The 12,438-nt window shown below is 33.5% G+C and overlaps 1 pseudogene; it reads left to right on the top strand.

Moving 5' to 3' along the window:
• Window positions 1–2,255: 2,255 nt before the first annotated feature.
• Window positions 2,256–11,742, top strand: LOC105300756 (annotated as a pseudogene).
• The last annotated feature ends 696 nt before the right edge of the window (window positions 11,743–12,438 follow it).

Genomic DNA, 12,438 nt, shown 5'->3' with positions numbered 1-12,438 from the left:
CCTTCTATTAGGATTTTAATACATTTGAAATTGATTTTTTTTTTATGGTGCAAGCTACTCAATTTCATTTTTTCCCATAAGGATAACTAACCATTCCAGGACCATTAATTGACTATTCTTTGTTTTCCACCAATCTGAAATGTCAGTTCCTTTGTGAAGAGTTTTCTTCATATTTCGGAACTTCATTTTCTTCTACTAGTATGATTGTTTATCTCTGTTCCAACACCACACCTTAACTACTATAGCTTTGTAATAAGTAATGATATTTGAATGGTAAATCCCCTCATCTTGTTTTCTTCAATAGTATTTTTTTTCTTCTCTTGGATCTTTGTACTTCCATATAAATTTTAGAATTTGTTGTCAATCCAACATACAACCAGGCAAAACCAACCCATTTGGGATTCTGATTGAATTGTCCTGAATTAATAGATTGTCCTGGGTCATAGAATTTTAGATTAATTGAAATCTTAAGAATATTACATCTTCCAGCTCATAAGCATGGTATAGTTCTCTATTTATTTCAGTCTTCTTTAGTTTTCTTCATTAAAGTTTTATAATTTTTTGATAAAGCTCTATATTCCTAGGTACTTTATATTTTTAAACTATTATAAATGATAGCCCCTTTAAATTTAATTTGCTATCAGTACATTGAAGTACAGAAATGTGATGAATATTTACATATAAATTTTGGACCAGAAAGCTTGTTTAACTCTTTTAGTAATTCTAATAATTCATCAATAGTTTCTTTTAGATTTTCTACATACAGAATCACATCACATCATCTGTAAAGAATATTTCTTCCTTCTCAATCCTTATATTTCTAATTTATTTATCTTGTTCTACTGGGCTGACTAGAATATATCCAATCTAATTTTGGAGAGAAATGAATACACAGACACCTTTAACTTGTTCCTAACCTTAAAGAGAATTCCTTAGTATTTCACCTCTAAGTATATGTTGACTGTAGAAGAGTTATACACATGCTTTATCAGCTTAAAAAACAAACAAACAAAAAAAAACCCACTTTTATTCTTAGTTTACTAAAGATTTTTCTCATAAGTAGACATTGAATTTTAAAAATGCTTTTGGCAGCTATTGAAATATGTTTTTTTTTCCTTCAATAAATTTATTTGAAGTATATGATTAGACTGTTTTAAAGTTAAACAAACTTTACATTCTGAAATAATACCAACTTGGTCATGTAACCATTTTATACATTGCTGGATTTGGTTTTATGACATTTTGCTTAAGAATTTTACGTTTATGCCTGAGTGAGACTGTACTGTTAACTTTGGTATTAAGATAATGCCAGCTTCATAAAATGAGGTGAAATGTAGTTCTTTTTTTTCTATCACCTAAAATAGTTTGCATAAGATTGAAATTAATTTATCCTTGAATGTTTAATAGGACTTATTAGTAAATTTTTCTTGGCCTGGAAGTTTATATGTAGTCTTTATTTCTTAAAATAGTTTCCAGGTTTTCTCCTCATTCAATATTGGTAAGTAATTTTTTTCAAGAAATGTATACATTTCATAGAAGTTTAAAAATATATTGAGATAAAATTGTTCATAACATTACTTTTTATCTTTTTGTGTGTGAAACCTCTGAAATTGTATTTTTTTATTAATTCATAATAGAATTTATTTATGCCTTTAGTTGATTTTCTTGGTCAGTATAATGAGCAGTTTACCTAAAAGTTTATAAACTTTACCTTTGTGGATCTGCTCTATCGTTATCTTTCTTTTATATATCATTATTGTTTTTTCTTCTTTCTTTTTTATACTTGTTTTGATAACTTTTTAAGATACATGCTCAACTAATTACTTCTCAACCTCCTTTTTTAAAATAACAAACAAGCATTTGAAATGATAAACTTCTAATAATATTCTAAATGCATTATGCATGTTTTAGTATATGATTCTTTTATTACTGTTTCATTCTAAATATTTCTTAATTTCCATTATAAGTTCCTCTTTGAAACATCGGTTAGATTATTAAACATTTGAAATTTTTCAAGTTATCATTTTTGGTGACAATTTCCAACTTAATCATACTGTGGCCTGAGAATGTAGTCTACATTTTAAGAAAATCCTATTTTAAGAATTTTTGAGACCAACTTCAGGGTCCAGACATAGGTCATTTTTTTTTTTTTAATGACCCAGGTATACTTGAAAAGGATGATTTACCACAAACTTTTAGATAATGTTGCCAAAATTTCCTGTATCTTTACTTCCAGTTCTAGGACCTAGTCTTCTATGTCCCTGGAAAAGACAATTGAAACATGGAGTTTTGAACTGGGTCTTTGTGGTATTGAATCTTTGCTCTGAACAGTGTGCTCACCATAGGTCAAGTCAATCTCTGTTGCCAAGAGATGGTGTTGACCTTCTTTTATTTTTTCAGCCCTGAAATATTCATTGAAGATAGCTAGCCCCACAAAAGAAAGAGAGTTTGTTTTCCAAAGTTTCTCCAACTTCCAGGAACATCAATTCACACCTTTTGTGGTGTTTCTTGCCCTGCACATCCTAACTCTGGCTGGCAATGTCATCATTGTGACTATAATTCATATTCACCATTATCTCCACAACCCCATATACTTCTTTCTAAGTGTCTTCTCCACATCAGAGACTTTGTACTACCCAGTCATTATCCCATGCATGCTTTCCAGCCTCATAAGCTAGAGCCAATCTATATCCCTGGAGGGCTGTGGGGATCAGCTCTTTTTCTTCCTTGATTATGCCATCACTAACTGCCTCCTGCTAGCAGTAATGGGGTATGATCACTATGTGGCCATCTGCAATCCACTTCATTACTCAATCATCATGAATAGGAGGGGCTGTGCCATGCTGTTCCATAGGATTCTTGTTCTCAGTGGTTCAGGCTGTGTTCATGTCAGACTGTTCTTTTGCAACACATTGAGCATTTCTTCTGTGATGTTTGACCTGTGTTGGACCTAGCTGGTGCTACCCCAATCATCAATTATATCCTGACCCTAATTATCAGCCTCTTGGCCACCATCCTCTTCATCTCCTATGTCCTCATTATTTCCACCATTCTCAAGATAGCTTCAGCTGAAGGCCAGAAGAAGCCCTTACCACCTGTGCCTCTCACCTCACTGTGGTCATTGTCCACTACAGTTGTGCCTCTATTGTCTACTTCAAGCCCAAGTCAGAGAACATCAAGGATAAAGATCAATTAATCTCAGTGACCTACCCTGTCAAAACACCTTTACTGAACCTTGCTGTGTATAGTCTGAGAAACAAAGGAGCCCAGGATACTCTGTGGAGAGTAGTGAGTAGAAATTTTTTTCCTAAGATGAAATTGCTAACCAAATAGGCATGTGTGTCTTCCAGATGGAAGCTTTAGGCAAACTTATAGATCCAGGGTTTCGAGTGATTGGTGAAGTCTCATACATCACAGACAAGGCCAGAGCAAAAGTAGAGCTGGGGACTACCCTCTAGTAATTAATTGTCACTTCCTCCATCTCTTTGTTAACAAAATACAGATCTGTAAACAGACATCCATTTGCCCTATTCCAGAAGATGATTACAAGGTCAGAGCATGATGGTCTGACATTCATCTGAAGCTTAAATTTAAAGTGACTGGTCCACTTTGGGTGAAATATAAGCCACATTAAAATCACAATTCGACTGAATGTTCTTTTTATAAATCAGATCGTTGAACGGGTAGTGCTAGAAAGAATATTGTGCAGAAATCTAACTACTTTGTGTTTTAATAAGATAAGCAAAGCAAAAATATAGATATCTTTTAGAAAATGGGATTGGAATGATCTAAAAACCTTCTAGAGAGAATATTTTCAAGCAACCCACTGAAAGTTTCCTGTCACTCACATGTGAGACTCCAAAGAAAAGGGGATTAGGGAATGCAAGGTAGGGAGAAGGGAAATTAAGTAGAAAGTTCTTAACCACATATGACAGCCCTGAAGTTCTGGGCCCATTAACGGAGCTCACCTGACTGGGTCTGAATCTTCGCTTCTGACTGAATCTTCACTTCTTATATGAAGAAGTCCTGCTGAGGCTGAAAGAAATATCTCCCTCGTAGCCAGGATAAACAACAGTTCTGAGGAAGAGAAGACAAATGGCTCAGGGAGTAGATTGCTAAAAGAAAGCTATGAAATTGTCTAAAGGAAAAAAAAATCAGAAGCAGATCTAAACGGCAGCTTCTAGTGGAAGGAGAGTAGAAGAAGACAGAAAGAAAGGAGAGGGTCAAGAGGAGCCAAAAAAAATTTTGGAAAGGTTTCTCAAAGTGGGTCCTCTCCTGTCCTTTGGAAGCCAAGTCACAAAGACAAGGAAAGAATTAAATGGAAATATGAAAAAGAGTCAGCATAATACCTTTCTGATAAATTAGATAATTTCATTACTCCTGAAAAGCTGGAAAAGTCAATAGTAATGAATTTGGTTGTGAAAACACCTTCATAAGATTAAATTGACTTAATTAGAAATGGAATAATAAAAGACTATTTACTGTCCCTCATCTCAAAACTATAAAAAAGAATCAGAGTGAACTTTAAACTCAATTTGTGAGACAATATAGGTGTTGAATAAAACTATAATGATTAAAAGTTACAGTTTCTGAGTAAATCAAAGTTAATGTACTGAGCTATTTGCAAAAAGATGAAAAAGAAATACATGACTACATAGTTGTAAAATTTTCTGAAATATGTAATTATTAAATAAAATATCTAAAGTGATTTTGAATTTTATAGACTATATATGTATGCACAAAAAAAGCTAACCTTAAAATTTCTGCAATTCAATCTACTTTGTAATTCTGAGCTCTCAATCTGTCTGATGGAGGAAAAGTTCATCATCTAATTTTTTTCATTTAAACTCATGCTATTTAGTGATTAAGTCATTTTATGAGTAAAGACAAGGAAATTCAAGGTCCTGCTCCTCTCCCTTCTACTTGAATATCCTAGGGGTGAATCAAGTTCTGGTCAAGGCTCTAGTTTTCTTAGCATGAAGGAAGAGAAACTTGATTCATGGTCACTTCCACTTGCCCATGTTGGATTCTATGGAGATATTCGACTCCCCATGGCCAACCTTGTTGGTCCATTGAGACGACTCTGATCTTGTCAGTTCTTTGATTAATATTGTCCCTCCACTTTATCTTCCTTGTGACTACTCTAGGTCCACTGGCCCTCTTTCAGCTACTTCTCGAGGTTGCCTAAACATTCCGCTGCACCCTTGACCATGTAATGGAGTGAATGTGACTCAGTGAAGTGTCACCAAGCCATGTACCTAGATTCTCTGCTCACTCATTTCTGCTCCAACAGGATTTAGGCCTTTTCTAAGAGGCTTCTCTGGGAAGCAAGGGGCATACACCCCTTGAACTTTTATCAGATCCCTCCCTCCTTTCTTACACAAGCATTTAGCCAGTGGGTGCTGCACTGGGCCTTTCTCAATATCCCACTAACTACAGTGTTGTCTTCTCCGCAAAGCTGGATGCCTTTATTTTATTTTGGCAGAAAATCTGAAGTCTTACAAACTCTATAGTTTACATTATACATATCATATACAAAATACTTTTGTACTTAGGCTTTTGTTATTCAAAATCATTCTTTATAAACTAAATTAGGTTTTCCTCTCTAGAAAAGTTTGCTAAAGTTAAAATTTTTTTCAGCTTTTAAGACAAATGTTTTAGTTATTAGTTTAAAACAATATTTTTGAAATCCAATTGACTTCTTTTTATTCTGGATTATTTTGGCTTACTATTCCCTGCAGCAAATCAAATTCCTCTGAAACAAAGTTCAGTGTGAAAACAATGTAGAATTTTTATTTTGTTACATTTATCTGTTTAATCCATGTGTCAATAACATTGATTGTCATGGTGTTTTCTTATATCTTATTATCTAATAGGGCTAATTGACTGCCATTTTTCTTTCAGAATTTTTTGGGGGGTGTTTTTCTTGTTTAAATTTTTCATATAAATTTTAGAAGCAGCTTGTTTAATTGTTTAATTTATACCCAAAGCACACACACATAATCAACAGTTACACATGTAAAGTTGACATAAGTGGAGCCATTTCAAAAAAGTCAGAGCCACTCTACCATAGAAACTTCCTTACATGTCTTGCTCCTTCAACCCTTGTTGGCAAAACAACCTTTGGACTTGGCCAAGCCAACATTGTTTTACTACTATTTGTGAAGTCAGCAGAACAGCAGACATCCTGACCACAAGCACCTAAATTATGAATTCTTTTATGTGAAGATAGAATTCATACCAATCATATAGAGTTAAAGAGTAACTCAGCTTTATAACATCAATAGAACTTCTTTCTTATTTTCATGGAATTATTCCTTCCTTTTTTTCATAAAAATTCCTTGCTTTCACCCTGTAATCTGGACACTATTTGGGTTTCTGTCTGAATCTGGGATGCTAGAATTGTAATATCTTTGATATCAAATAAATGCTTATTTCTCATTTTGCCTTTTTATTTTTAGGTTAACACACACCTACAAGCAAACCAAATTCTGGCATTGTTTTGTTAGAATCCTATTGTATTTGTAAATTAATTTATAGAAACTTGACTTCTTGATGATCTTGAGTCTGTCCAAAAACATTGTCATTTTCCATTTGTTCAAGTCTCCTTTGAATTGAAAAATTTTACAATTTTCTATAATTTTTAAAAAGTTTTATAGTTTTATGTTTTACATTTAAGTTCATGATCCATTTTATTTCATTTTGCATAAAGTGTGAGGTTTTGGTCAAGTTTTAAATTTTTGCTTATAGATATCCAATTGCTCCAGCCCAATCTGTCTAATAGACTATCATCCTTCATTGAAATGCATTTGCACATTTGTCAAAAGTCAGTTGAACATATTTCTGTGGCTCAATTTCCGGTAATTTATGCATCCATTGATCCTCAAATACTACACTGTCCTGATTAATGTAGCTGTATAGAAAGTCTTAATATTGGATAGAGTGAATCCTGTCACTTTATTATTCTTCGATAGGATTGTTTTAGTTATTCTAAGTCCTAAATAAGCTTGTCTATGTCTACAAAAACACCTTACTGCAATTTTATAGAAATAGCATTAAATCTTTAGATCAATTTAAAGAGAAGCAACATCTTTACCATGTTGTCTTCCAATCCATAAACACAATATATCCTTCAATGTGTTTAAGTCTTTTTAAAATTTTTATTAGCATTTTGTAATTTCAACATACAAATCTTATACATATTTTGTTAAGTTTGTTGCTAATTATTTCATTTTCTTTGGAGAAATTGTAAATGGTATTGTGCCTTTAATCTTGTTTTCCTCATGTTCACTGTTAGTATATAAAAATGTGATTGATTTGTATGTGTTTATATGCTATGTTGTGGCCTTGCTTATTTTACTTACTAGTTCTAGGAGGCTTGGGTTATGTTGGGGATGGGGGGGGTTGATACCTGAGTCTTTCTATAAAGACAATTATATCATCTGCATAAATAGGGACAATTTTATTTATTCCTTTCTGATCTACATGTGTTTTATTTCCTTTTTTGATTTATTGCAATGGCTAGAACTTTCATTCTATGTTAAATAAGAGTGATAAGAGCAGACACCCTTGCTTTATATCTTTTTACCATTAAATATGATGCTATCTAGAGGTCTTTTGTATATGCTCTTTACACAATCAAGATAATTCTCAGTCTTAACTGGCTAAGAATTTTTGTTGTGAATAGGTTGGATGTCAAATGTTTCTCTGTGTCAATTGATATATGATCTTTATCTTGTTAATATGGTGGATGACATTATGTGATTTGTGACTATTGAGCTAGCCTTGCATTACTGGAATAAACCCAATTTGGTCATGGTATGTAATTCTTTTTATACATTGTTGGATTTGGTTTGTTAATTTTTTTAAAGAATTTTTGCATCTAAGTTTGTGAGAGATATTGATCTATAGTTTTCTTTGTAGTTTAGGTTACAAGATAATATTGGCCTCATAAATTATCAACCCACAAAGTGAGCTCGTAAGTGTTCTCTCAGCTTCTGTTTTTTTGGAAGAGATTGTGTAAACATAATGTTAACTTTCCTTTCAATGTTTGGTAGAATTCTCCATTGAAATCATCTGGACCTGGGCATTTCTTTGTCAGGGTTTATAAATTGTGAATTCAATTTCTTTAATAGTTATATGACTACTCAAATTATTATCTATTTAATAGTTACAGTATTACTTAGATTATCTGGTTTAGTTTTGGTAGTTTGATTTTATAAGTCTAATGTTGTTCTTTTAATAGCTGCAGATTCTGTAGTGATAACCCCTATATCATTCCCGATATTGGTAACTTGTATCTCCTCTCTTTTTAACTTTTGTCAGACTTGCTAAAGATTCATCAATTTTGTTTATTTTTTAAAATTTATTGCATTGATTTTCTCTATTATTTTCCTATTTTAAATTTCATTGACTTCTGCTCTTATCTTTATTATTCCTTACTTTCCGCTTGCTTTGGGGTTTTGCTCTTCTTTTCTGGTTTCTTGAAGTAGAAACTTATGTTATCAATTGAGATATTTCTTCCTTTCTAATGTAAGCATTTAGTTCTACAAATTACTTTGTTAACACTACTTTAGCTGCTGTCACATATTATGATATATCGTATATTCATTTTTATTTTTTCTATATATTCTTTCATTTCTTTTGAGACTTTGTCTTTGACTCATGAATTTGTTAGACATGCATTGCTTAATTTTCACATTTTTAGAGGTTTTTCTGTTGTTCTTCTGTTATCAATTTTTAATTTGTACCCCAGGCATTTTATTTACTATTTTAGAAGACTCTGGATCCTATATAAATCTTTTATTTTAGCAGAAAATTGTCCAGTTCAGGTTTAGCATGCAGGTCCTGGCCTACTTCTGTGGGCTCTAATTCCAGTGATCGTATAGTTCTCAGAGCATATTTTCTGTGTTATTTGGATCTCCTTGGTTTATCTGGTGCTGTTAGGACTGCCACTAATCACTGATGATGCTGCCTGAGGTGGGTAGAAAGGATTTTCCCAAGCTGGGATGCTGATGGAGATGAGAGTCTTAGACTTGTGGGGACAGAGGCTTCTATGGCAAGGGATCATTGGAGTTATTTATTCCTTAATGGTTTGGTATAATTATCTTCTGACTATATATCATATTTAATAGCCTGAAATTATCTGGAGCTGAGACTCTTGTTATGGAGAGGTAGCTCTTTGACAACTTTCTCTATGACTTTTTCTAGAGAAAAGGTCAGTTTAGATTGTTTTTTGTTGCTTTATGCTGATTACTGAAGAAAATAAAGGGATATCTCAAATTTATAATTCCAGCTGTGATCTTTTTTGGATCCAGGCTTATCTAATTAGATATCTCTTTTAGACATTTTCATTTAGATGTCTAAGGTCATCTCACATAAAACACATATGAACAAAAGTAGTATACATTCCCCAAACTAGTAAATAACACCGTCTCTATGCAGTTGCTCAATCTGAAAGCCAGTGAGTCTGTATTGAACCCTATTTTTCCCTCAGTCCCCTTTCTCAGCATTGAATTTGACAGTACATTTTTATGCAAAAGGGGGCAAAATATACATATTCTATTAGTGTCACAGAGTGCAAAGCAAAATAACGTTATATGGAGAAAATCTTGAAGTAGAGAAGTAAAAAACGATCTCTCGAACTCTCATTAACATGTAGCTTGGGCTATGCATAAGTAGATATAGGAATGGAATATTTATAAATAAAAATTTTTAAAAAGAGAAACAGGGACCATGTAAGTGATGATGTAACAATGGGAACCTCCTAGTTGAGACAGCCTTGTTAGAAAAGGAGAACATTATCAGCCTGTCTGTGGCAGGGTGCTGTGGCAGCTCTTTGCTAAACTACTGAAAGGGGAGAGTAAATCAGCCTTTGGGGCCATCTAGACTGGTGTCTCTTGACAAGTTTTGTCATCTCTACCTACCTACAGGATAGAATGTGAATTTATACATTTCTTTCATCACCACTGAAACTACTCCTATCCAGAAACAATCTTTTCTCACTATTTACTCTCCTTGTTTACACTTGTTCTTTTTCCAAATCTCTGTACAACAGCTAACGTTATCTTTTAAAAATAAAAATCAGATCATGCCCTTCCTCTAATTAAATCTATCCAATGGATTCCCATTGCACTTGTAATAAAATCTACTTATACATGATGGTCTGTAAGCCCCTCCTTGTCCTTGCTGCCCCATGCCATTAAGAATGACCTCATCTCTTATGGCTAACTCTTTACTTACTAGTCCAGTAACTACCAACATAGCAGGTTTATTTTCACTTAGGATCTTTACACTGGCTATTCCTTTAGTCTACAATGTTCTTTCTCCAGATTCTCATTCATTAATTCATGCTTGTTTATTTTCTATCATACAAGCCTTAACTCAAGTGAGAATTAATCCTCAAGTTTTCTTTCCCTGACCATTTTATACACAGTAATGCCCACCAATGCCATTTCTCCATTAAGTGGCATTCTCCATTAGATGTTTTATGGTTCTTATATCATATAACATTATCTGAAACAAAATGAAAAGGAATAGAAAATTGTATATATAATAAATACTAAATAGAAGAAATAAAAAACACTAAAACAAACAAGCAGTAAACAAAAAAAAAAAGTTTCTGCTGTCAGGAACTTACATTCAAATAGGAACATAAATAATTTTAAAAGTACATAAGTAATATATAATGTTATTTTGATAGTGATAACTGTTTGAAGAAAAACAAAAGTAAAGAAGGACAAAAGGATAGTCGCGTGAATGAAAAAAGGAGTGCTGTAATAAATTTAACAAAAGTAACCTCACAGAGTGATCTGATCATAAATTACTGCTTGGACAGGTCATGATGGGTAGTCATGCCCCAAGCATAGCATTTCTCTAGTAAAAGGTTTATTTTTACCTTAAGCAAGCCCTGTCCATTTTTCTTGTGCATCTAGGTTAACACACATTGAAATGCCACTTTTTCAGATCCCTGAGAAGTGTAACCACCCTCAAGAGAGTATATAATCTTGTTAACTATCCTGTAATCCAATCTCTGCTTCATGTAATCTTCTTTATGTTACCTTCTTAATTCCAAATGTGTAAAAGAAATTGCAAAGGTATTATTACCTGAGGCATTTCAGACCTTCCTTTTCAGCATATATTATTAGTTTGGCACAAATAAGATCATAAAAATTCTGTACAGATTTGTTTTTATGTCAACATTTATTTGACCTGGCCAGCAGCATTCCAAGGAAGCCCATCCAGGACCACCCTGGGTACATTGTATTAGGTACCAGCAAGGACACATTGCTCCTCACAGGCTCCCGGCTTTGCATTGGGTGAACTTGAGTGAATGTTCTCTCAGAATCCTGGACCTCCTTTCTTTAATTAGCAGGCCATGACTTTATTTGAACTGTCCTTAGAAAATCATCCTGGTGGATAGAATTGGGATAACCTAAGGAAAGAAGAAAAATGGATAGTTGCTTTTAATTTTAGTTTTTTATTGGTTTCCTTATTTAGAGCCAAAACAAAATCTTTGTTGGTTAAAGAAGAGATTGAATTTTCTTTAGCTCCAAAGAGAAAGGATACTCGCTTCTCCAACTCAAATAGCCAATGGGGTAATAATACCTGTTGCAGATTCCTGAATCCAAAATGGCAGAGATGGATGCCACGAGGCATCCAGTGTGGACACAACTGATCCTGGAGAAGCCAGCAGGAGCCTTAGGAAGAGTTCTTTGTGAAGAGCAGGGTTCCCTGGAATGAATTCACTCCAAGAGAGGGGCCATTGACTTGGAAAGTGTTGTAATTCTGGAGGCATCCAGTAAGCTCTTGCTTGAATATTCTTAAGTGACTAAGAATCTTTGTGGGGTTTCCTGAAGAAAAATTTCTTCTAGGAAATGAAGCAGTTCTATAGAGATATTCACCTCATTTGGCTCATCTGGAGACATGAATATAAAAGCTGGTTTTCCCTAGAAATTTGTCTAGACTCTATGGATCTCTAAGAAAAATTAAAATCAACATTGGAAATCATGCCTCCAAGGCCAATAAGCTCCATGATAGTCAGCATCCCATTGATACTCCTGCAAGAAGATAGCCAAGATGAGAGCCCTTTAATAGTTCTAAATTAGTCTATGCACACAATTAGAACAGGCTGGCTATAAAATTAGGCAGAATGAATGGAAAGCATATTTAATTGGTCTCTCAAAGCTTCAGAAAGAGGATTTAAATAAATGGATCAACCTATGATGTCATTTAGGTGCCAACCCAATACTTTGAAGTATTAAAAACAGCTGTCTTTATTTTTAAAAGGAGATGATGATTTGGAACTTGACTTATCAAGGACAGATATAAATTATAAATGCTCCAAAAAAAATTGGATTTAACTGTTCTTTAATAAACTAATTAGTTTTTTTCATGGCTAACAGGCCTCTGTTTGTGTCTGCCTATGTGTGTCTATAT

Source organism: Pteropus vampyrus, unplaced genomic scaffold (assembly GCF_000151845.1).
Source record: "Pteropus vampyrus isolate Shadow unplaced genomic scaffold, Pvam_2.0 Scaffold217, whole genome shotgun sequence".
NCBI classification, from domain to species: Eukaryota; Metazoa; Chordata; class Mammalia; order Chiroptera; family Pteropodidae; genus Pteropus; species Pteropus vampyrus.
This window is presented reverse-complemented; position numbering and strand designations above follow the sequence as displayed.